The 27,014-nt window shown below is 40.6% G+C and overlaps 1 protein-coding gene across 1 annotated transcript in view; it reads left to right on the top strand.

Moving 5' to 3' along the window:
* Positions 1 to 27,014, top strand: part of LOC113968745 (multiple epidermal growth factor-like domains protein 6) — a 194,654-nt gene that overhangs the window by 32,944 nt on the left and 134,696 nt on the right. The gene's annotated exons all lie outside the window — the stretch shown is intronic.

The raw sequence follows: 27,014 nt of genomic DNA, 5'->3' as shown, positions 1-27,014 counted from the left end.
CCCCCCTTCTTTTCCATTATTAATATCAAAGGATCACTTAGTTGCCTCAGCCTAGGTCTGCACACCCCATTTGCTGGTCAGTTTTGGTCTTCCAGCCTGGAAGGTCTGGATCATCTAAGCTTTAGAAAAGCCTTAAAGTAAATCCTTAATATAGGAACGGATTCCTTGGAGCTTGGACTTTATTTTATTCCCATTGCCAGTGCTATGGGTGACAGCTGAAAAATCCAGTAATAGTAGTTTCAAACCAGCACTATTTAGGTTGTTTTTCCCAAATACTACTTCATTCCTTCTCTCTTTCCCTGCTGTTGATAGAGATGGAAGGGACAGATGTTAAATGTGGTTTAGTCACTTCACCATTTGCATAACAACCAAGAGCATGCACTAAAAATCACTTTCTGCCTTACTATAACATATTATGAAAAAATGAACAAATATATTGAAAATGTCAATACCTTTTAATTAGCAATGCCAGTATTCTTGCAGTGAACATCCCCTGTGGAAGAATTATTATTTAATGCCTTCTTTTGGGGCGTGGGGGAGTGGATCTGAAGATATACTTTAGTAAAAGCCTTTTTTTTGACAGAGTACATATATATAACTGCAGAGCAGTTGTGATGGGTGTCACTGAACTGAGTGATTGATTGGTGTCTGTGTGACTTTCAAAATAAGTTAGAGAATATTTTTTTAAAATAAGTCTTTCTGGTTTCAATAAAGAAGGAACGAGCTGGTTTTAGATGCTGTGAGAAATTCCTAACAGTTTCTTGATTTTTTTTTTTTTTCCCCAGCCACCCGTGTTACAAGGTAGAAATTCTGTTTTATTCCAATTTTTAGGGTTGCCTAGGGCACTTAGTAAAGTCCATATTGTTTGTTCATGACTCTGCTGTGCTCAGAGGTTGTCTTTTAATGGATATGTAACTTGGAGGGGGTGTGTGTGCCATGTGTATGTACACAAATATTATCAAAAGGTAAGAAAAAAGGTTAATTCTGTAAATCTGCAGAGTTTTTTAGTGAATCTTAAAGGTAAGTAAATGGTGTTTCTCTGCTCTGCTTGTTTACAGAGTAACTCCAAGTTCACTATTGCTAAGTAATCCCTGTGCATTCTGAATATATAAAAAGAAATTCTTTAAAGGTAGCTCTTCCCAGCTGACCTCCTGACAGATGCTTACAGAGAGAGCAGGACCTTTCCAAGACAAGCTTTTTACAGAGGATCTGTTTCTCAGCTAAGAGTCCTTTAGGACTAACGCTTCAGCACTAGCCTGGATATTGAAATCTAGGCACCATTAGCTGGAGTGTCCCAATTACTTTAATTGACACCAACATATTTGAGGAGAGAGGCTGTTTCCAAGGTTACCAGGATTTGAATTACAACATCACTTTTTAAAAAGAAGAAGAAAAAAAAAGATAGAAAAAGTCACCCTCCCTCTAAACTCCAGTCCTATTAAAAGTCAAAGGAATCATAGAGTGGAGTAGGCTCTTCCCAGTGCTGGTAAATACGGTCTTAAGCAAAATTATCCAATGTCTTATCTAATGCTGTGGCCACTTTGATTTGATTTATTTGCAAAGTACCAGTGTTATGATTAAATGCTCTTAAAGGATCGGTTTCTGGATTATAGCTGCAGCCACTGGGGAATATTGTGGAACACTTTCCTCAGTGTCAGATCCATGTGCATGTCTGGCACTAAAAGAAAACACATCTTCTCTCATCACCCGTTTTCAGGAGAAATGTGTGTTGCAGTCGATAGAAATGAGAGTTGAGGCTTCAGCTCTGTTCTATATTAATGTTAAAATGTTCTTCTTATTATAAGTTGGCCTAATTCTAGAAGTATAGTGTCTTCCAAACACTTTTAAATAATTCTTTAGAATAATTTCTGTGCTGTGATGCAACTCTTAGTTCCACTGCTGCATTCCAACATCTGTTTCCCTTTAGTGGGAATTTCAAACACTTGTCCTCAAATTTTTAGACTATAATTTTATCCAGTTTTCCAGGGCCCAGCACTGGAAATGGCAGCAGGATGGGTGTGAGTTTTAGGCTGCTGTGGATTACAAGAGGAGATACAAGACAAGTTAATGCTTAAAGGTTCTGCCTCAGTTGTCCTTCTGCCCCGCTGCTGCCACTTTATTGTGAATACTGCACCATAATACAAAGAACAGGAGTTTTCTATGACATCTGGAGCTCCTTGTCTGGTTGGTGGCTTTCTTTCCTCCATAATGTAGTTCCATATTAGAGCCACCCATCCCTCTGCCCTGCAGACCCTCTTCTCCTCCCCAGGCTCACCAGCAGTCGTGGAAACATTAAGGACCTGCCAGTGGTGACTGTAAAGGAAGACAAAATGTTGGAAGGATGGAGAGAGAATGCAGCAGGGGAGCATCTATAAAATATACATTAATCTCTGTCCTCTGGCAGTCAGCTTTGCATTTAGTTTGGGGGATGAACATTGTGGGAATTGACTCAGCCAGTGCTGGAGCTGAACACTTGCTGTTTTCTCCCCTTCTGTTGCCTTGTAGACTAAGTTGTGCTTAAAAGTTCAGAGGATCGTTTTGTCCTTAATTCTGTGTTTTCTGCAGTGGTCTAATGGAGAAAGTCTCTCTGCCTGTAAGTTCAGCCAATTAACTTTCTGTGAACTCTCCTGCGAAATTTTCCTCTCTTTCCATCATTGTAAATCAGGAGCAGCTTTACTGGCCCCTGCCTGAAATCACTTTATGTAGTTGAAACTGGAGAGTTTGAAAACTAGTTTGCAAAAGGTTTTGTGGCAGGAGTTGCCTTAAGAGAAGGAGCTTTTAGTCCTCCTGTGACAATGCTATGTCAAGTACATAGCCTGTGTGTTGTGGAACAAGGATGGCTCCCCAGTTAATTTATACCTCAGTATCTCCTGTAGATGTGATATCTCCCACTGGCTCAGCTTTCTGGTTGAACAGGTCCAGCACCATTTTGCCTAATACTCTGGCAGGCCTGCATTCCCAAAATCCCTCACTTTTTGGAGCATAAAGCAGCAAAAGGCACTGAAAGCCTCGGTGCTGGTTCAAAGCTATTGATAAACGTCTGGACATGGAACGAGAGAAATTGTGACATCTCCAGAGCAATTATGTAGCTGTGATGAGTTTAAATAAAGTTCAGTAAGACACACTGGACTCCCAGATCATCAGTCATCTATGTGGATGAGACTGTAATTGTTGCAGGCACACTGTCCAGCTCTGGAACACTCTGGTAAGGAATTGTTTTCAAGACAGGTTTATCATCAATTTTATTGTGTAAGAGTGAAACCAATTCTTTCTTATTGGACAAAGCTGAAATATCCATGGATCTTATCCAGGGGATATCTTCTTTTAAAGCCATTTTGGGTTATATCAGCTTTACTGAACTATAACCATTAAGGAACTAAAAGGCTGTTCTTGGAGCCTGAGATCTTTTCATTGGAGAGGTGGAGAATGCCACAGTAGGTGGGAAGGGCTTGTGAGAAGTTTCTTTTCTAGTCCACAGTTCAGGTGTTTATGTTTACAAGAGGAAGTTATTTATTAAATGAATCTAGATTTCAGACTATGTTTGGCCAGTAGAAGAGGCAACAACACCCTCTGAACAGCATAATAAAAATAAGGCATTTAATTTTTTAACATCTTCATTAAGTGAAGCTTGACGGTTCTAGACATGTGTGCCATTACTCTTTTAATCATATAAATGATACATACACAGAAATGATCTGGAATTGGAATGATTTAGTGTTCTTTATGCCACTTCTGTGAAAAATAGCCTTTTCTTACAATCTTTTAGAGCTCTGAATAGAGGATTGCATTCCTCAGTGTTGAATTGGAGTTTTTAGGCACTGTGACATGTAGCAGAAGGCTTGTGTTGAGGACTGGATAAATGCTGAGCAAAAAGTCTGTAGAGAGAAGGCTGACCAAGAAAAGACTCATTTTCTTTGTTAAACCAAATCTACCAAGAACACCTTCTATTGAGCATATTTTCCTTAATTTTAAAATTCAGTCACCTCTTTCGTTCTATACAGAACTGAGCACTCGGGATAAATGAATTGTAAATAAGACCAATTCCTTTAACTGCAGAGGTACACAGTGTTCTTCCAGTGCTTTTATACTGGGACCAGTATAAATGTTGGGCTGGGACCCAGTGCAAGCTGTACCAGCAAGGAAGTCTTTCTGAATGTGTCTGAAAGGGTGTTGGATGCAAAGTGACTGTGGCAGTGCAGCCCTACTGTCTGTGTTTGCCTAATATAAAGGCCAGGAAGGTGCAGAAACACTTTGTAGCCTTGTTAAAGGCTGGCACAGATCCCATCTCTGGAACTATCCCATATAGAACACAGGTAATTGAGACTTAAATTGTGAAGTGGCCAGAGGAGAAAAGCACAGAGTGCAGTTGCAGCTATTTTTTTTTTTTAAGAATACCAGTTAGAGATCTTATTGCAAGAACTTAAAAAATGATAAATTATGAATGTTTTGAAACATTTTTAAAAAAATATTGTGTCTTTTTAGCAAATGTGTTTGTGTACACCTCACAGACATGTTTTAGGAGCTGCTTATCAAATCCATGGAGGCTGTTTAGTCACCTGGTGAGACACCTCCCAATACCCAGCCATGATTTCCTGGTTCCAGTTTCACAAAAATCATGTTGGGGAAGTGGAGAGAGATTGCAAACTTTTATTTTGTTCCAACCCATTGAAGAATTGCTTTAACATACTTCATCATTTACCTCCTCATTTGTATTCAACTGCTGTTCTGGGATTTGCCAGACTCAAAGGTTTTTCATTTTAGTATTTCTCTCTTTGTTAAAAAAAAAAAAGAAAGGAAAAAAAGAAAAAAAAAGATGTAGTAGCTGGTTGCATGAAGTCATGGCTCCTTAGAATTGATGGAAAAGCACTCCTTGACTGTAATGAAACTGAGTTTTCCTTTTGAAATCTGTTTATAATTATGAAAACAAACCTTTCCTTTTTTATTTTTTTTCTCTTTGCCTTCTCCTCCATCCTTGCTTGACTTTTCAGCCCCGCTCACTTGCATCATATTCAAATGCAATTTGTAGTAACAACAACAAACTTTTATTTCTGTTGCATGACCAACTTAAGGGACCCACGAGAATCATTGAGGCCAACTCCTGGCCCTGCACAGGACCATTCCCAACAGTCCCTGAGAGCATTGTCCAAACCCTCCTTGAGCTCTGGCAGCCTTGGGGCCGTGACCACTGTCCTGGGGAGCCTGTTCAGTGCCCCACCACCCTCTGGAGGAAGAACTTTTTCCCAATGTCCAGCCTAAACCTCCCCTGGCACAGCTCCAGCCATTCCCTGGGGTCTTGTCACTGGTCACCAAAGAGAAGGGATCAGTACCTGCCTTTCCTCTTCCCCTCATGGGGAAGTTTTAGGCTGCTGTGGGGTTTCCCCTCAGTCTCCTCCAGACTGAACAGGGCAAGTGCCCTCAGCTGCTCCTCATTTGGCTTCCCCTCAAGGACCTTCACCATCTTCATAGCCCTACATATTCAAATTTTCTCACAAATTCTGTTGCCTTTTGAAGAGGAGCAATAGCCCAACAGTTTTTGATGCTGACAGCGAGTAGAACATGCTTGACAAGTCTGAAAAAACACGCTTAAGTTATCTGTTCATCCCTGGAGTTGTTGCTGAAGGGATCTGCAGTCCTGACTGAAGGTGTTAGAGTGTATGTAAGTCTCTAAGATCTCAGCCTAAATGTCTCACTGAGCACTCAATTGTCCTACTGAAAGTAAAAACAAATTAGGACATGCTGTAAGCTCAGAAGCAGTTGGTAGAGTTGAAGCCTGTTTTACAACTATAGTGTTCTGCTTCCCCAGCAAAAACTTTTTGATGTCTTCTTAGGAAAACTGATTCTGGATACAATGGCCAACAGGTATTTGAAGAAAGCAGATAGCAGTGTTTTCTAAATTTGTCCACTGTAAATAAATAAAGCCCAGTGGTTGCTTTAGCCAGCATTGCTGTGTGGAAAGCCCTGGGTTTGTGGTGCCTTTGTAAAGAGGGAATTGGATGTACAAGTTCCTCCATTGTTAGGTAACCTCAGCAACCAGCTCCTCTGAAAGTGAACATGAAAGGGGCTCGTGTCTCTAGACATTGCCTCGCTGCAATTGCGTTTCTATAACAACTTGAGGAATCATTAATAAATTTGAAACACAGCTTCTCCCCCTAAGCGTTTCTTGCAGCAGAATGGGGGCTCGTACCGGATTTCAAAGAGAACATCATGTCTACAATTTATTTTCTGAGCAAAATACATTTCTTTCTGCAGCAGAATTGAGCTGATACACTGTAATAAAAAGCCCCTGATGGCTTTAAAATTTGTCCAGTGGGTAGCTTGCTTAAACAAGTAATTATCTCTAACCTTCTGTAAATTATTAACTCCTTAAGATATAAAAACATTTATCTGTTGAACTGTTTTTGCAAGGTTTTCTCTTCCTATCTTATTTTTCCTCTTCTCTTGTATCTGGAGATTCAAAAATAACTGAAGATCTTGCAGGTTTTTATGCCCACTTATTTTTATTTTTAGTTTTTTTGTATTGCTCACCTCTTAGGATGAATTTTCAAAGGTTGCTTGAGAGAAAATTCATTAATGATGCTTTTTTGAGATATGTATTTCATGGGATTATAAAAAGCAGCTTCTGATCCCATTTTTACTACCAATTTGTTCTTGGGGTTGTCAGATAATTTGTCTGTTCCTCAGTTTCTGAAATAAAACTGAGCTTATCTTGTAATGAGGTGTTTGGCAACTGTTACATAGCTAACGAGAATGAGGAAGGGTAGTCACAAAAGAGTTTTAGAAACTCTTGTAACCTTGTGCATATATAAAGATATTATGGTTTTTCAAAGGTTTTACCTTTGCGACTGCCATCCTTTAAAACAAAAAAGAAAAAAGCCAACATGCAGAAAACTGTTTTCTAGATTTTATTTGTCTCATCTCTAAGTTCCCCAAAACTTTAGGAAGAATAAATATCATTAAGGTACATGCTCAAAGCATTTATGCATATTGCAGCATCTTCCTGTTTGTGCTTTGACTTGGTAATGCTGCATCTGTTCACTGGTCATCATTTGCAGAAGGATGTGATTTAGGGCTGTAATTAATATTGGGCAGTGCTCACACTAACCTGACTTTCAGCTGAAATTATTCTTCCAATTTAATTTTAGAGGTAGTAGATCTCGTTGCAGGTACACAGTCTCCCATAATAATGGCAAAATTTCCTTGGTGCAAGCGGAATGTTCTGAAGAGTCTGTAATTATGACAGAGGTTTGATCAATATTTATTTCCTCTCAAGATATACTATGGCTTTCTGGGTGGAGAGCTGGTGAAGTGATTTACCTCCCGTAGCACTGCTGTGTTGAAATGCACCGAGCGCGGCATCATAAAACCAGATAAGACAGTTAATCTAAAAGTCCATTGTAGAATAAGAAATGTTATTATTATGGCCTATGTAGAACGGTCCAGTGTGTTCCTAGAGAGCAGCTCAGATGATTCACACAGTCCTTGTTTCCATTATGGCTGTCCCCGATGAGTAATGGGGTGCTGTCCAGAACACAGGATTTTTACAGCTCCTCCTCTTTGTGAAAATCTGTTGCTCTGCACCAGCTCTGTCTGCTGTTATTTCAATGTCTCAAATATATCCTTTCAGAGGACAAAAATACACAGGCATTGCTGAGGGAAGTTGAGAGGAGCTCTGCTAATTCTTCTCTTGCATTCACTCAAGTTACTGAGATCATCTTGGGATGCAGAGCCCAAGTCCCTCCATTGCATCTCTGTTGCTGTTGAATATAAAACACCAACGTGGAGCTGTCTCTTGTTTGCCCTATAATTTTCAGCCATTGACTCTGTTCTATGATGCCCTCAGGAGGTTATTAAGAAAGTAACTAATTACGAGAATCCAAAGTGCAGTGATAATCGTTTGCCATAAACTGCATAATGGAAGGATTTTGTAGATTGTTAAAGCTCATTTTAACATTCTTTATTTCATGTTCTGCTTTGGATTAATGCAGAGGCATTGCAGACAAAGAATGGATGGTTGCTGCTGGATTCATGAACTTTGGATCAGGGTGGATAGGAGTCAATGAATAGAAGCAGATGGTTCCTATTGGGCAAACGGGGTCTGGGAAATCAAATTAGTGTGTATTTTTACTCATTTTTTTTGCAAATAGTAAGAACACCAGTCATGATTTCAAGGTCTCTAGTGTGCTTTTACCAGATGCTTCCAGTGCAAAACTCTTACTCTTTCTGGCAGTAAGATTAATGCACTCTGCCTGCCCAGCATACTCTGTTCTCCACAGTTAGTAACATTAGAAGACTAGAAAATACTGGTAAGTGTAATAAAACCCTTTTAGCATAAGCAAGTGCGTTGTCCCTCAGTGTGATATTGAAGGGGGTTGAGATGGTTCACTGGAAAATACTTGATATATCAACATACAGACCTGCCAAATCACAAAGGTTGGGTGGAGGCCAGAAGGAGAAAGAGGAGCATGTTCCTGATGATTCGGGGGGAAAAAGGGGGATAAAAAATACAAAGGTCATCAATCTCTATTGAAAGATGCAAAGTAGTAGATTTATTTCTTGTTTAACTCATAGGGATAAGAAGCATGTAAAAATTTTTGTGGTATTTCACTTAAACATCATTACTGTGGATTTCAGTTATGGATGAGGTTCTGAGAGTGGTGAAAATACAAAGGGATTTTGCCTATCACTGCTCAGAATTACACCTTAAATGTAAAAGGAAGGTAGAAAACCAATGAAATTTAAACTGCTTATTGGTTTAGGTTGTGTTTTTGTCATGCCTGTGACATAATTGTTGAGTTTCTTAGTAACAAAGTTGCTGCAGAGGTTTTTGAAGGTGGGCAGTGATTTAGTTCTGTTCAGGGAGAGTTGTGTCCCTGCCTGGTCCCCCAAGGTGAGAGACAATGTAAGACAATATGCAAGGAGAGAGGTTTGCTTTTATTTTTATCATATGGGTAATGAAGTCTGACATCTTGATTGATGGGACAGAGCTGTTGGAGACCTTGGAAGTGTGGTAAGGCAGGAAAATATATGCTTGATGTCTCAGAGAGGAAGGAGCCAGTAGAAAGAAGAGCACCAAGATCTGGCTGCAAATACCACTTAGCCAGACTGGGGGTTTCACAGGTCTGTGTGGATGTGAACAAGGGAAGTTGCAACACTTGGACTCACAATAAAATTAAAAAAATGATGTGCAGGTTAGCAGATAACCTCACAGAATGGTGATGTACCTGGTAGGTAAAAGATACAGCAGTTTTTTTCACCCCAAATAATACCCAGACAGAAAACATGGCAACCCCGTTCTCCCCACTGCAATTAGTCCTCAAAGGCATTGGAGATCCCTTTAAAACACCTAACCAAATTGTTAATTAGCTTGTCCATTCAAAAGTACATATGTAAAAGTCCAAGGAAATAATTGGAATACCTGGAATTTCTGTGGGAAAACAGGATTATAATTTTAACTCTAGGTAAGAGCAAACAGTAAGCTAGCTCCTGTTTTGAGCAGAACCATGTGAGAATTAGAAAAAAGGCAGATGAATCTGATAAACCAAATCTCAAGCAATTCATTTTGGAAAAGCTACCCCAGAGACTGGATGGATCTTAATCTAGAGTTTTCCTCACTGTCAAGTGTTTGCTCCCCTTTGTCACCTGCAGCAGGGTCTGTCCTCACATTTTATTTCTCCTTTTGATATTTTATTGTTGCTACCAATTGTTTTGATCTTCACTTTTCCCACCTTGTCGGTTTGAGAAAATTCATCAAATGCCTGACCATGACCAGAACTATTAATCTTTTGTGCTTCATCATTGAATATTTTTTGTATCTTCTTTTCTAAAGCGAAAACATATTTAGCATCAGACCTGTGTGGCTGACACATTCCCCTTTCATAAGGATTCTTTATTTTGGAAGTCCACTGAGACTTGCAAATAAATTGAGTTGACCTGTGCAGCTCTCTGTGTGTTTGTCTCCTGCCTGACCCTTCCCTCACGCTGCCAGCAGAGAGATTTGAGGGAATATGATTATATAGGAAAGCAAATCCTCTGTTTGTAATTGCTTTTAATTGCTGTTGCTTGACACAAAAAAGTGCCAATATTCCTTTTTTTTCCCCCAGAAATATTTTTTTTTCTGCAGGAACTTTTGTTTAAAATTATGATCTCAGTTGTTGAGTGACTGTGCCATGACTAGTTCCTAGCTACTATAATTAGCAGCTAATTAGAAGCATTGATTGCATGTCTAACACTGCGTCTATTCAGGAGCAAATGTACCTTTTCTCTGGCTCAGGTGAAATGAGCTCAGTGTTTTGTTATTCTGCCCTGTGATCATCCCCCCTGCACCGGGAGCTTTCCCTTTCATGTGCTATCTGCAGGAAATTTGTCTCTGTCAGCAGCGTTCCCTTGCTCTGCATACCCAAGGATGTGTCTCTGTTTTAGGAGAATTAGTCGGTGTTGTGGGGGGAAGTCTCAGAGGAGGAATTTGTCCAGCCATTTGGGTCAGGAATCTCATCCCTGTACAGGATTTTCAATCCAGTATTATGCAAAGACTTGCAAACTGGAAGATGTAACGTGCTGTAGACAAGGGGGATGTTTATTAATATACTTTGCCTGTGCAAGCTGCAGATAACAAACAACAATAACTATGCAGTGTCTGATACACAGCTGCCAGTAAACTGGGGTTTTTGTTTAAAAAAGGTGATCTAGATAACATCTCACAAAAACTAAGAGCAAGGATTTTCATTTCAAAATTTATGTATATTCTGTCTTCCTTGGATGTGAATCACTAGTTAAATCCCTATATTTTTTTTTTTCTGTGTCAGTCCTGATAGTGGTACTTTCAGGAGAGTTTTTATGTATGAAACTTAGGAAACAGTCATTTTAATGACAAATTCTTTGCTGTATTAAGATACAGTTTTATTATTTCTCTGTGTAGACAATGCTGAATTATTTTCCCTTTCAAGAAGCCTCCTGTGAAGTGAAAGAAAATGTTAAGTACTTCAGATAGCAAGAGCAAAGCTAAAGGTTGAATGGAAATCTCTGCCTTGCTGCTGCTGCTGACAGTGGTTCTGATATTTCTCTGGCACTTTGTTTACCAGATGGAAATATTTCATCACTGATAACTTTTTCTGTTTGTCACAAAAACCAGAATTGGACTTCATCTCTTTTGGCCATGGGTAGTAGAATTAATACAAGGAGAGTCACACAGTGGTGCCGAGAAGGCTGGAAAAGTTGGCACTTATTTTTTAAAGAAAAATGAAATTACATATGTGAAAATGAAACTTTTTTTCTCCTCTTATCTTAGTGTTTCATCACAGACCTTGCAACTCACATTTTCTCTGTCTGATGCTTAAGGTTTTGATATGATAACTCATACTGTTCTACAAACTTGAAAGCTCAAGGAAATGCCTGTAAGCACGTATTAATGATACAGTTTTTCTGGATTAAATTCACTTATCTCCTCTTTTAGGAATGATATAAGTCTGAATTCCTAAATCTGCCCAATTACTCTCTGGTGCAATGTCTTCTTTACGCTTCTGATAAAGGGAAAGTGGGAGATGTGACTTTATTTAAAACAAAATGAATGTTTAGGAAAAGAGAAGTGTCGGAGTTTTCATGTGTCCTGTAGGAGCAGAGAAGATGATTTTGCTGATATACCTTGACTGTTAAAAGGTGCAAAATTTGAAGTCTTACCTAGTCTGATACCAAATGTACAATGTTAATTTTCTCTGTGTATGTTCTGAGTGTTGGCTTGAGGTTTTTTTTAAGCATTTGAGACAGGAAAGTGCCCACAAGGATCTTACTACCCTTGTTAAGACTCCATCCCTCTAATTACCAACAAAAGTGCCCTATCAGCAACATGCACAATGGTCACAGTACAAATCCCAAATATATTTAAAGCCCTAACTCCACTCAGCCTGCATTTTATTTAATATTCCTTGTAAGCATGATTCTTGTGAAAAGAGAAACAGAACCATGTGAAACATCAGCTCTGGATCCTTCCATCTGTCCCAGAGTGGGAGTAGGGACACTGCCTTCCAAGTTACTGGACCACCACCGTGCCTCAATCATGCTGTCCCTGGTGGAAACCCTTCCCTTCAAGCAGAGAGTGCCTTTGTTCCCACTTCAGGCTTCCAGTAAGGCAATTTGTGAAAATTGGGGTTATTTGCAGCGTGGGGAGGTATTAGCTGTAATCTGGGTTAAAGCCATGTAACTTTGGAACTGGTATTGGGAGCACAGAATTTATTTGACTAGGAGCCATAGTTCTTTTCAGCATTTTTAGAATGATGTAAACCTAACAAATGGTGGTTATCTTTATTTCTTACCACTATGTTACAAACAGTGGTACTTCCAGCACTATACATATTTGAAAGTTCAAAGGCTGTTTCACATTAAACAGCTTTATTCCCTGAAAATGTATTCTTGTACCGTTACTGGAATCTCAGACCTCCCTGCTTGGTCATAAGTCCTCTAAGCTTCCATCACCTCTTTGCAATGATGCTTTTAATGAGACTCTGCAGTTCACATCTGGCTTTTACTACTGTGGATGTGTGACAGAATACAAAGGGTTCCTTGTTTAAAAATGAAGTCCTGAGGTTTGTAAGAAAGCAGTAGAAGTTGAAAGTGACTCTAAACAAAATCCATTTAAAATGGATTCAAGTCTACAAGAGTGTTTCTTGTATATCAAAGGCTTTCATTTCTTGTTTATGATAGGTAAAAACTGTGTAGGTCATTGCTTGGTATTGTTTTGCCCTTATTTCAGTATATTAATGACTGATAACTTTAGGGTAGCATCTATATTCAGTAAATCTATTTATCCATGAAGAGCCAGTGAGTCTACATTCTCTGTACAGCAAAGTATCTTTATGTTTACACAGCACCAGATATTGCTGGCCTTTGGTGACAGGTAGTGAATAATATTTGCAGTGGGAACAGAATAACCTTCTGTCTTATGGGCAGACCCCTCAGAAAAGGGTTGAAGCTCCCAGACACCACCAGTCAGGAGGCAGAGAAGGGCAGGTCCGGGAGGGGTTTACTGGCTGATGGATCCAAGCAGTTGGAAGAGGGCTGGATAATCCCACAAGCCAAAACCTCTCGTGCTTTGGAGAGGGGAATAGAGCAGGCATTTGGGAGAGAACTTTTCCATCCGAGTGTGACACCTGCGGAGCGACTGCCATGGCAGTGGGGAGCTGTGGAGGGTGTTATCATCCCTTGGGCTGTTCAACAGAGGGGGCTTGCACAGAGTCCCCTTTGCAAAGTGCAGAAGTAATTTTTATAACTCACTGGCAATCTTGCAGAATTCCACCATATGTTATGGGATGATATGTAGGGAGAGCTGGGGGAGCTGAGGAGGCCTGGTCGGGGTTGGCGGGGCTGTGGGATTGCTTTGCGTGGGCTGAGTTGGTGGGTTCTTTCTGCTTTGCTGTGTTGTTGTTGTTTTTCACCTCCTACCGCTTCTTTCTGGTTCGTTTGAACTAATTCAGAATGGAGGCAGTTTCACACTGCTGTGTGCTCTCAGCTGGGTTAGCTTGGTATTCCCCCCACACAACTTGTTGCTCTGTTTTAGCTAATTTAGCCAACCTGCATCTGGGAGCTAACAGGACACAAAGCTTGTAGGAATTGATGGAAGTGGCAATTTGCTGTGCCATGTTGGCAGCTTGCTTGATTTTGTACAGGTTCTTGCAGCTGAGACCTCTGAATGATCCCATATTTGTGCTGATTTCAGACAGGCTGACAGTCAGGTTGTGTCTTTTTGTACTGCCCTTTGGTCCTCTAATTTTACTTGCTTCTCAGCATTACTTATGTCATACAAAGAAGTAAAAAGTGGTTCAAATTAATGGCATGTGTGAAGACATGAGATGTGCTATTGAACAAATGATACTTCTGGAGAAATAAAAAATTTGTGATTGTGCAGTTACATACGATCCTACTTAGAGTATACAGAGAAGTGTAAATGATAGAGCTAATGCCAGAATCCCAGCACAATGTTTGAATAAAATAAATTTTTTCAAGTTATTTTAAGGAATGCTGACGTTAACCTCCTTAATAAGGATTGAATAAAGAAGTTAATCTCTGGAGATAATAAGTATATTCAATGCTATCTCTGTGAGATTCAGTGATATGGAATAAAAAAAGTTCTTGGATCACATACATGCAGTAATTTTACTTAAGATGATTTTTGAAGCTGGAAACCAAAACCAGTGGAATGAAAAGAAATACTGTGAAAAAAAATACAAGCTTCATAGATGTTTTTAGTTAAAAGGTAGTCTACAGAGCTTTTCTGTCACTGTTGTGGGTGCCAGGAATCCTGGGGCTCTCTTGGCTCGCTCTGCTCATCTGGAGCCTTTGTTTGGTTTGCTGGGTGGGGTTGGTGAGGGCCCTGGTTGCTGTTGGCACTCAGAGGAACATCTGTGAGGGAGCTGGTGGGATTTAAGGGGCAGGTGAGGTGCACTGCACATGCACAGTCTTTAGAAAATGGTCTTGAGCGTAATAAGCTGTGGTAGCCTGTGATCCAGTGCAGAGTGATGAAGAGACAATCTGTAGGCAAACTTGAATAAAGCCTGAACAAGTCAAAGTCAGTGCAGAATTTCTGTGATTCTCTTTTTCACCTGCAGTACACTGATGGGCACAATTTGTAGGTCAGAGTTTTGTTTGGCAGCCTGTTCGTGGCACGCTTGGCTGGACCGTGGTCCCGTTGTCACCGGGACTGCTGCCAGCCTGACCTTGTCAGGGCTGGCACTCTCCAGCTCAGCCCCATCTGTGAGATGGACAGGTTTGTGAGCCTCTCCATGCCCATGGATGCTCAACTCTGCTCATCTTCACTTTTCTGATATATGACAGATGATTTCCCACAATTTTGTTTTCTTGGAAATGACACTGTATTTACTTTTTCCCCTTAGAGGTTGATTTACTTTTTGTAATTCCTGCCAGGAACGGAAATTTAGAAGACTTGGTTCTCTAGAGCCAAAGCAATCCCTGTGGTTTGGCATCTGAATGTGTTCCAAAGCAAGAAAAGTCTACCCTCCCCTTTGGGTTTAGTCAGAATATTGCAAGAGCTTTCAATCCAGGCAGAAAGAAATATTGTACAAATAGTTAATTCAAGCAGAATTTTAAAAATGCAGCTTGCCCTACTCTTCTGGTGCAGGTATGGATTTTATTATGTAAATTTTCTTAGGTAATAAATATCAAAGACTTCCAGTACCAATTAAATTTTGTACTGTGTTGGTGTATTTATCAGCCAGCACGAAGTGCCAAGAAAACATTTTGACTCTTTGTGATATCTCTGCTCCTGTCGTGCTGTATTCTGTAGCATTGGTGTTCTCAGGGACTTTGGTGGTGCAAACACTTTGTATGAAATACTCTCCACTGTGAGTGAGGTTACCGTAATCTGTCCTTAAAATTCAAGATAAGGACTTTCTGCACCTCCAAGTCCTGAATAGTTTCTTTTGTAACACACAGCATGATGAGAAATAGAGCCGAGCAACTGAATGCAGGAAAGATCACCAAGGTCTAAGGGAAACAAATACAAAAAAAAAAATACTGTGCTGAACAAGCAGAAGCCTTTGCATTGAACAGGCACCAGAAACTTTATCTTCTGGGGGCAGATTGTGTGATCTTTGCCTGGTTATCTGCTCCAGAAGCAGAAAGCACTTCGGCCAGGAAGGTTTCTCTTCCCTTCGTTCAGTCTCTCATTATGTGGCCCGATTTTTGCCTGTTTAACCTTTCGTGCTCACACAAGGTTAGAGCTTAGAGGATATTTTTTGCTGTTCCCACTAAAAGCTGCAGTGTGAGGAAAGTACAGAATGCAGCTTCATCTGCTGCAGCTCCTCAGTTAATCCAAAGTGCCACAGAGGCACCGAAATTGCAGGGCCGGGTGCCAAATTGGTTTTGTCTGCCTCTTCTTTCTCAGGGCTGAGTTAAAGGCATCGATACACTCATGTTTTTTTAAATGACACCCTTATCACCTCATCTCTGAGCATGTGGGAGTTCCATCACATCAACTTTGTGATGTATGAGAGAAACTGAGGCACATTGTTCGATGTTTTTGGACTTATGACTTGGTGAAAATAGCAATAATTAAACCAAATTTCCCTACCTTATTTTTGTGGCTATGTGCCATTTTATGTGGGGTTTGACTCTTTCCATCAAGGGGTGTCTGCTTTGCTGGTAACTTGCTCACCTTCCTGAAGGACTCCTAGAGCTTGGATTTTTAGGAATGCTGGTTACCTAAATAATCTGAGAAATAGAGGGTATGTGAGCTTGAAAACTGAGAAAAGACTTTTGGGTTGTAAAATGTTGGTCACAGTCTTCCAAAGCTGAGTCACAGGATCACAGGGTGGATCAGGTTGGAAGGGACCACAGTGGGTCATCTGGTCCAACCTCCCTGCTCCAGCGGGGTCATCCCAAGCACAAGGCACAGGATTGTGTCCAGATGGTTCTGGAATATCTCCAGTGAGGGAGATTCCACAACTTCTCTGGGCAAACTGTTTTTCTCAGTTCCAGAAAAAAATTCTTTTACTGGTGTATGACGCTGGTAAACACTCAAGGGTTTAGTCCAAGTGTTTTGGTTTGAGTAAAGTTCTGTAGGGCATAAATGAGACCCCTTAAACCAGCCCTGTCCAAAGGCAAAATACGGTTCCTCCCCCTCCAGGTTGTTGGTACCATATATTAAAACAAATCTGCAATGTGTGTCCAGGTCAGGCTTTCTTTACTCCTTCTGTTTTCAGTTTGATCCAAATACTCTCAAGTCTCTCCACTGCTACTTTGGGAATAGATCAGGCACTAATTGTCCCTTTAGTGAGAAAGTTGACCTCTTGTCTGATTATTTTTCTTTTACTGAATTAATTTCTTTTTGTTTCCGAAAAGAGACTTTGGATGCCACTGAAGTTGACTCTGTTATACAAAGGGAAGTGAGATTTAAAAAAATAATGATGATGCTTCTCTTGCATTTCCTTTTGATGTGCCCTATAGGAACATCCTGGCACCATCGTGAGTGGAAGGCAGTAGAGTCTTCCCATTGACTCCTAACCAAGTTCATACAAAAATAAATAGAATTTTTCATGATACTTAATAAGATGAGCTATACCTTCAGATACTTTTCTTTAATCTGTTCTATAGCAGCTTGATAAAACAATTGGCTTTAAAAAAACTAAACATATCTTTGTGTATTGCAGCCAACTCTTTTCAAAACTGAAGCATCCTAGGTTGGTTTTTTTTGTTGTTGTTGAACCCTGACAGCATGAAAAGCTTTTGTGTTAATGCATGTATAGTTTTTATAAGTGAATACAATTCTGAGTCATTATAAATTAGCATTAGAAAAACACTAAAGATAAAATGTTTTGTGAATAACACACCTCTATTGTGACTGTGTGACATCTTAATACTTTAGGTAATATTGTTTTAATTGAGAATTCCAGGAAGCTGCGACCCATATGTATCTTTTCTGAATTTTTATATCCAAAAAGTATTTAGAGGTCACCCACTTCCTTGAAATGTCTTCTCTTTAGCTAAATCACAGGCATTGTTCTTTTTAAAAAGAGCAAGAGCAGTAATGAGATGCTGCCTTCCTCCCAAAGAAATTTGGAGACTAGAAAGAAACTCTGTGGGGAAACCAAATGTAACCATCTAATATTTTCTGAAGAATGACTTCTCCTCCAGGGTTGCTATTTCATGTTTTTATTCTAATAGATCTTGTTAAACAATGAGGCAGGTAACTCTGTCCTTACTTTTAATGACTGCTTTCAAAAAAGTGCAGCTGTTCATCAAGTTAACTGCTTAATTATGGTTCCCTAGGCCATTTACAAATGTGCCCTGAAACAGTCTATCAGAGTAAAGATTAATTGAAGTCTTTTTGTTGTCTGGGGAAAATATGAAGTAATTTTGTTGTCTGGAGAGAATTTCAGAAACTTTTGTTGATGTTCCTCGTTTTTCTGAGTAAGCTCATAGGTGAGGTGTCAGGGACTTGTGTTGGGGTTGTCATGGGTGACAACCATTTTTTTTTCAGCTCTAGACGGTGTGTCACTGTTTCTAAAACTATACCTTTGTTTGGGAGCTGATCCCATTTCACTATCTCAGACTTTCAATCAGCTCGTGGCTGTGTGTTTGCTTCCTGCTGTGACTCAGAGGACCAAAAGAGCTTCCACTTCAGTGATCAACAGGCTCTGATAGTAAGAGGGAAAGTAGAGACAGTGATTTTTCTTTGAACAACCAGAAAAAGTTACTTCATTAACCCAACATCAGTACAAAAAGTGTCTGTTCAAATAGGCAGTGCCTACCTGCTAAGAGGTTGCCACCCTGAATAATATTTTATATTTGATGTATATTCTGCTTTTCATCAGTGCCTGTGGGCTTTATGAAGTGTTTATGAACTTTTCTGCTTCTCTCCTTATGAAAGTGCATTAACATCCAGGCTGGAGTTCCTCAGTCATTACATCACATGCCAGTAGCATTAGGGAAAACTGAAAGAGAATTTTAAAAATTTTATTCTCCTCTTTTGGTAGTGTAGGAAAGTCCTGATCATTCTTGGGGCCCTGTTTTGCTGAGCAATATAAAGCTGCATAACGGGAAGATAATTTATTTCCCAGGTATTATAATAAGATAAATATAAACTTAACAATAACAGGTGGAGGCAACAGATTGAGAGAGCACAAGTTAATGATGATGTGGCTATAATTAAAGTATTAGCACTGGTTATTTTACAACAGCTGCTTTGTTGTCTGGAAGAACCTATCCAGCCAAAGTAACAATGATATAGGTGAGAACGTAGCTTCTAATAAAAAACCCTCAAGAAGGCATTGCCATCTTGTCATTAATGCAAACTCATCTTACCATTGCTCTGCACTAATTAGTGATTTTGAACAATTACTGCACCTTTTCAGAATCTGGTCCACAAGATGGATCTTAGGACAGTCTCAATCTAACATTGTAGTGAGATGGGGGTCTGCTCCTTACCCGTGTTACTTTTGACATGTTTGTTTGTAAAATTACTTAAAAAAAATTAAATACTTGTTCTTTGAAGGGAAATTTTATTAAGGCTTAAATAATGAATTTTTAAAGAATTGTCCATTCTCAGCCACATTCTTGGAGACTATAATTTTAAAAATTAATGGAGGCAAAAGGAGTTCCCATATCTGTGGAGCCCTCACAAACAGCAAGTAGGAGGTGATGCTGAAAGACAAATCCATTTCATTTTTTGAAAAACTTGGAGAATTGGGGCCTGATGGGGAAGAAAACCAAGGCCAATAACACAGTGACAAATGTCCCTATAAGTATATTGAAGCATCTCAAATTTGACCAGAGTTATATTACTTAAGAGGAGTTGTTTTATATTGAAATAATATCAGTCAGAGGAAGAAAGTTAGGGGTAGGAGCAGCTTCAAGAGAAATTCCCTCTTTGATAGAGACTGGCATTAACTGGATTTTCTTTCTGGTCTTGCAAAAGCCACAGGAATGTTGTTTTATTTTAGATTTCCAAAGATAATAGTCAGATGTAGGCAGGAACACATGGTATAAGGTAGGTGAGGTCCATGGTGCTCTTTCACTGCTGTGGTTCACTCAGAAAAAATCTGGCATTAAGTTACGACACATAAGATGTTTATTATCTTAGTCCTTGCTCTCATTAAGATCTGCCTGTGAAGCTGATATCTTGTTTTTAAAAGTACTTAAAAAAAAATTGCATACTTTTTCTTTGGAGGGAAATTTTATTAAGGGCTAAATAATGAATTTTTAAAGAATTGTCCATTCTCAACCTTGGAGTCTATAACTTTAAAAATTCTTAGTCTATCATTTTAAAAATTGATGGTGGCAAAGAGAGGACAAGGGATTTTTCAGTGTATTAAGAAGACAGGGGATTTTTCAGTGCTTGTGAAAAGCACAGAATCTTATAAAATCTGGGTGCCTGTCGCCGCCACGAGTGGACTTTAGTCCTCAAACTGCTAATTCCCTTGTAATAAGTGATTGGAACAAAGATACCATTAGTAACTGAAATATTTATCATGGCTCTTCCAAAAACAATGACAACCAAGCAACCTGATCTGGTGGAAGCAACCTGTCCCTTCCCGTGGCAGGTGGTTGGAACGAGATGAGCTTTAAGGTCCCTTCCAACCCAAACCATTCTGTGATTCTGTGGCAATCCCTGGAGCAGTGTAGGGGAGCTGGAGTTGTAACATACACACTCCTCAGCTTTTGCTTTGCTCCAAAGAAGTTCTGAAGGTGAGCTGGAGAAGCTCCTGGCGTCGGTCCGAGCCAGCAGAGTCAGCAAGAGCCCATTAATCACCGTGACCCGCTCGGTCCTTGCAACCCTTCCGTGGTTCCCGGTGCTCTGAGCTGCACCTCACCCCTCTGCAAACGGAATTAGAGAAGCAGCTGTTCACAGAGAACAATTTCCTGGGAAAAGGAAATAGCTTAAGTTCTGAAATATTTTTTTTTTCAGAGCAGAGCAGGAAAAAAAATACCGTATTCAGGTCAACAATTTATTAGGAGAAATTTGTGGAAAAGGCAGTCTCCTTGGTTTTGAGTGATGCAGCTTTGCAACATCCCGTTTTGCAGTGTAAGCTTGCAAGACCTCAAATGTGTTGCCTTTGCTCAGCACATCACATGTATTAATAATTAAAGTTGGATTTCAAGGGACAACTGGGCTTTGATATGCAACTCCTCTGCCTCCTCCCTTTTCTGTTCATTAGGGACCTTTGGAGTGAGAGAGAAAAAGGGGGAGATTTTCATTCCACTTTTGCTTTGCACAGTGAAAGGGCAGTTTTTGAACTGCAGTAACAAATTCATTTTTTCATTGGACTTGCTGATTGGATTAGCAATACTGCTGGCTTTATTACCCCTGATTAAAGTCAGGGCACTGGGGATCTGACAAATGAATTCTGTCTGTAGTTCACCCAACACACACTGTTTAATCCTGTTGATTGCAAGGCTTACCAAAATTGTTTAGTCACAAAGCTAGTTCTGTAAGTCAGCGAGGAGAAAAAAGGTAAATAAAAGATGACTCAGGGGGAAATGAGTTTGCAAATTATGTAGACTTATGTAACCTTTACTGAAAGTCCAGAAAATCAGTGTTAGAAGTTAAGCTCTGGGGAGACCTTTCAGTCCTCTGGTCTGTCCCTGTGTTGATGCTGGATTATTTTCAGTGCTATACATCTTTTAAATCTTGCAGAAAGGAGATGAGGCCTGAGTGTTCTGCTCATGAAAATTACTCAGTGGTGAAACAAATATAAAAGCAGTACATATTTCACTGTTTTCTGTGTTCCTTGGACTTCAAATCTCTTAAATGTGGATGAACGATTAAATTATTTCGCTTCCATAAACATTTCCATTCCTCCATAAAACTGAATAGAGTAATGGCTCTTTACTAAAAGTATTAGTGGCAGAAAAATTAGTAAGCAGCTATTTTTGGTTATAATTATGTATGAGGTTTGAGGTTGTCATTGTTCTCTAAATGCCTTATGTCTGCAGTCCTCAATTTCTGCCACATTTTTCAGGCTGCAGCCCTGCTTGGCTCCCACCATGTGCCCTCAAGGAATTAGGCAGACTGTGGCCAGATTTCGTGGTGATCCTTCTCCACTGCCAAGGGTTTTGCATTGCAGTGTTCAGTCAGACCTGCTACCCCCTGCTCCTGGTTCCTCCTGCTCTGTCACTGCAAGAGAGCCTGATTTGGTGGAGTTTTTCGGAGTTTTGGTTTGCCAGTTGTTGGGAATCATGAGAAGGAAAGACAGGTCCAAGCAGGGATGGGGGACTTAAACCTGCCCTGAGCAGCTGGTTGCTGAAAATGCAAGTTACACAGCAAGATTATGTATTTCATGACCTCCTAAGGAAAAGCCTAGTCTTAAAATATCTTGCTAAAGCCTAGAGGGATATGATGAGATTCACCTTAAAAATGGAAATCTGGAACCCCTCTCCTTCTCCAGGTGAAGGTCGTGACTGGTTGTTCCTGCACGGAGCGTGTTTGTGCTCCTGGAGTGAAAACTGGAAGGTTCCTGTGAGTGTTTAAAGTCTTGTTTGTTGGCCCTGCTCAACAACACTGCTTTAGGAGTGAGAGCTGGCCTTGACTTGTCAGTGTTGTTGCTTAATTCAGTACAGTAATATTGGAAATGTTCTGTTAGAAAACACTGGATTAGCTTTTGACTGTAGAAGGAGGTTTTATAAATGAGACGTGATAAATCAAAGCTTTTTATTTTTTTAGGGGTGTAATTGTACTGAGTACTCTTGGAATGGGTTTTGTGGGTTTGGAAGCTGAACATTGCAATTTCAGTGTGGCAGAAATATGTTTTGGTGAGAATTAATTCCTGAGTAACAGAATTATGTTTATGTCTACTCCGCCTCTATCCTCTCCAAGGCAGCATCTGGCTTATTCTCCTTCCCGATTTTATGTTTGGATAAAGTCCGAGTGAGAACTCTGGGCTGTGCTGCAGTTCCCCAAGTAGCTCAGGGAACCCAGTCCTGCTGAATTCCTTTCCTAGCTCTCCCCTCAGTGCTGTAACAGGTCATGGGAAGTCTCCGAGTACCCAGATAAGGGGATGATGTGTTTGTGTCTCTAATTCTCTGACTCTCTGTGAGAAAGAATTCACAGAATCGCAGAATCATTGAGATTGGAAAAGATATCCAGAATCAGAGTCCAACCTTATGCATTCATAATTTGCTGCATAGCTTGACCAGACTTGCAGATGACAGGACCAAAAATCAAGGGGAGCTTTTAGTGCAGCAGCTTCTCCTGGTACTTGGATTGTTATGCTGTGGGAATGGGCTCTTCTGCCCCTCCCCATGTCCTCACCAGGTGAGAGTTAGGGGAAAGCTGGTACGAATGAGGTGCCTTGGCTTCCCTTTGTGCCTCTGCTTCATCAGCAGCTACTGCATGTTTAATAATCCTGCAATAACAAAGCGGGACATCTGGGAGCATCTCTGCTCCCATTAAGGTGGGGGAGTGGTGTTTTCCCAACAAGGTTGTTTCCACCACTGCCTTGTTGTCCTTTTCCATTGCTTCTCCCTGCCATGTTTGGGGTCTTGGCTTCTGTATTTTTGTTAATAAATTGAAAATACACAGTGGTAGTCGAATCTTGTTAAATGATGTTTGGGTTGCCTCATAAAACAAGATAATTGTGCAATCACAGAATGGTTTAAACATCTGATTTGGATTTGAAACAAAAATCCTGTGTAATTGCTCTCTAAAACTTGTAACTCACACGAAATGGATGTTATCAGGCAGATGTTCTTTTATTCCACCAGCACACTTGGAATCTCTGGCTCTTAAGTACCAGGATAAGTGAAACATGCTCAATTAGCTCAATTGGCTGTGGCTAACCCTTCTGCCCAGCTTCTGGCTCCTGGGTACTTCTCTGCAATGGCTCCTGGTAACTTCCTCAGGCCCTTGATGGTGTTATACCAGTGAACTGAGCCAATGCTATGGGACATAAAATCTGTAAAAGTTTGGGGACAACAGCACTTACAACTGCTCCCTGAAAATTGAGGATTTCATGATAAATAGGCTTAAAATGGCATTGATATGTAAAATAACTCACATCTTGCTCCAGAGTTACTTAGATGGAAACCCCTTTTTTCATCAAGATAGGAGGTTTTAATACCTGAATTCTTTCTTTTAAAACCTAGCCTAATATTTTACTGACCCAAAATTAAACAGTCGTTTTTGTGTGCACTCTCTCCTTGGTTTCACATCCATTTGTGTGTTCTGAAGTAATTTCTGTAAGATTTCCTGGGGATGGGCCACAAACCTCCCAAGCAAATGCCACCTCTTGCACCAATCCGTGAGCAAATTCCAAAGAAAACTTAGCCTGTAAGTAGTGTGCAAGGGGGCTGTTGACAGGTATTATCCTGATAAAGTACAATTCCAGTGGTCCTTCTGAAATCTCTCTTCTGAGAGACTCTTTAAGTGCTTGGAAGTTCTCAGGACTGTGGAGTAGGAAGTTAAAGATGAGTGGAAAAAATCCCTTCTAACCAAAATAACTTTTGATACTTGTGTTGTGTGTTAGTGGCTTTCCTCTTGTCCTGTTGCATGCCAGGGCTTCGAGTCTTCCTGCTCATCAGTGGTGTCCAGTGTTCAGTTTTGGGCCCTTCAATTCAAGAGGGACATTGAGGTGCTGGAGTGAGTCCAGAGAAAGGCAACAGAGCTGGGGAAGGGTCTGGAGAGTAAGTGCAGTGAGGAGCATCTGAGGGAGCTGGGGGGGCTCAGCCTGGAGAAAAGGAGACTCAGGGGGGACCTTCTGGCTCTGCAACTCCCTGACAGGAGAGGGGAGTGGTTGGGCTCTGCTCCCAGGGAACAAGGGACAGGAGGAGAGGAAACGGCCTCCAGGCCTCCAGTTGTGCCTGGGGAGGGTCAGGTTGGACATCGGGAGGAATTTCTTCATGGAAACAGTTAAACATTGGAAGGGGCTGCCCAGGGAGGTGGTGGAGTCCCCATCCCTGGAGGTGTCCAAGGAACTGGACTCAGTGATCTGGGCTGGTGTTTGGTCAAAGGTTGGACTCGATGATCTCAGAGGTGTTTTCCAACCTATATGATTCTGGTATTCTGTGGTCATTTCACCATCTAAAATGAAACAAAGCAAAGCAAAAGTTTACCATATAAGCTTGAAGACTTGGTGCAGACAAATAACCCAACAGTGGCCTTGGTTTCTAAAGCTTACTTAGATCAGATCTGATCAGCAGTTACAGGGGCAAGCACAAGATGAGGCAGAAATTGCATTTAAATGTAGTGTGGTGAGCAGAGGTTGTGTCTGGTCCTGTACTGAACAAAAGCCAAGCCTTGGACATAAAAGGATAGTAGCAGGCTTTGGGCACCTTTAAACCCAAAATTTGATTCTCACTGCCCTTTCATGCTGTTTTAACCAGCTAAGATCTAACCTGGGATCTTTAATTTGTCTAGCTAAATTTCCCTTGAGGATTCAGATTAGACTCTTCTCCCAGCTCTCCATTGCTGATTTCTGGCAGATTTTTCTTTCTATCCTTTTTGTCACTAATGTAAGAAGAAATGAATATCCTCAAACATAAACTCTTTTATTGCATAGATGGGACCATCTTCTTTCAAGTTCATTTTCTTTGCAGTACATCAGCTCTTAAAGGCATCATACATGAGTCTAAAAGAGAGAGAAGGGCAGATATGGTGACTGAGGTTTGCATGAATCACCATTCTAAATAAAACACACTCCTGAGCTGGAGGTAAGAGCAGCTGGAGATGCTGTGAAGCAGCACAGAGGGGGCATGTAGGCACCTCTGTCTTCTGCAGGACAGAGAGCTACCAGGAACCCTCCTTCCTCTAGGAGAACTATAAAATTCTGTTGCTGAATTAATTAATTCCTAGAAACGGAAGTTCAGGTCATAAAAGAAAATTAAAATAACCACCGTATCACAAAGCACCTTCTGATTTTATGGGAAACACTGATCCTGCTTAGAAGCATTTATGGGATAATTTTTCAAATAAAATCAGGACAAACAGAGAAAAAAATAATCATGTGCAAGCAAGGCCTCCAAACTAATTTTAGGAGACAAAACCAATGAGCAGATACCAAGGTGCAGCATGAGACTGTAAAGGATTGTAACTTGTGTAGTTGACAGTCTGATAATCCCTGTGCAGTCATCCTGAAATATTGTTAAATTAACTTAAAGTTGCCTCATAACAAAAATTGATTTTTTTCCCTCCTTATCAGACTTTTCTTTCCTTCAGGAGAAAGAAAGCCAGCATCATATTTGTTGCATTTAAAGTGTGCTTGGGCGCCTTGAAATCTAGTCTGTGGATTAAAGTGAATTAGGGATGAGCAGAAGTTTATTTCTGATCAGAACTGAACTTGCAGTGGAAATTTTGATGGCTTTTTGAGATCTGCTCTGGCTATGCTGGACAAATCTGTCAAAGACAGCTGGGGCTGTGCTATGCAGGAATGTTGGATTCATGGTTCTTATTAACCTGTGCAGGATCTCTGACACGGGCAGTCAGGAGATCATGGAAATATGGTGCTGCTTCACTGGACCTCTTTAATAAAGAAAATAAAAATAGCCAGTTCACTTCTACTAAACTAAATGGGGAATTTAACCTTTCTAGCAAAGTCAGGTCTACCTGGCAGTGAAATTGGGCCAGCTCTTAAACTCCCCATCTTTGTGCACTGTCAGAGCACTGCTGTGGGGCGCTGGAGGTGGGAGCTGTGGGATGCCTGTCCTGGGCACAAGGAACGGGGCTGGTTTGCTTTAACATTCCTTACTGCCAGAACACGAATTTCTCGGATGTGAAGCTCACTGCTGGAGTCAGGCTGCACAACAGGATGGTGGTTATGAATCCGGAGCAGCTGGAGGACTAGGTAATTTTGCAGCTAATTTTTCTGCGTTTTTTAGTGACTGATTGATTAACTCAGAGCTTGGAATTAAAGTTTAGTTTAAGCCACTCTGCTGCTTTCTTTGATCAAATCATCTTCCTTTGGAGCAAGTGGTTTTGACCACGGGTTCTGGTGTCTGTATGTTCACGTAAGTTGTTCTGAGGTTTGTGCTTGGAAATGGAATCTCTGCCATATTTAGCATTATTCTGATTCCACCAATTAAACCCCTCGTTAGAGTAACTTTGGAGAAGGCAAGGAGGTGAGGACAGCAGCACTGGAACAACGTGAATTGAAAACCAAACTCCTTCAGTATGTTGCTGTTAGTTGTTTAAGACCAAGTGTGCCAATGCTGTGGTATGTCCTTAACACAACTGGTGGTGCTTGTGCCTTTAAATTGCAACTAGGTAAGACTTGACCGTGGATGAACACAAGATCATACAATCACAGAATGGTTTGGGTTGGGAGGGACTTTGAAGTTCATCTTGTTTCACACCCTTCATGGGCAGGAACACCTTCCACTATCCCAGGTTGCTCCAAGCCCTGTCCAACCTGGCCTTGGACACTTCCAGGGATGGGGCAGCCATCCTGGGCAACCTGTGCCAGGGCCTCACCACCCTCACAGGAAAGGATTTATTCCTAAGATCCAGATATTCATATAGAAAGAATCTCTTTTAAAAGCTTGGTATTTCAAGATAGTCCTTGCTGTTTTTCTTTTATTTC

This window comes from Neopelma chrysocephalum, unplaced genomic scaffold (assembly GCF_003984885.1).
Source record: "Neopelma chrysocephalum unplaced genomic scaffold, ASM398488v2 Primary Assembly neopelma1_69, whole genome shotgun sequence".
In the NCBI taxonomy this organism is placed as follows: Eukaryota; Metazoa; Chordata; class Aves; order Passeriformes; family Pipridae; genus Neopelma; species Neopelma chrysocephalum.
Note: the sequence above shows the minus strand (reverse complement) of the source record. Positions and strands in the feature narration are given on the sequence as shown.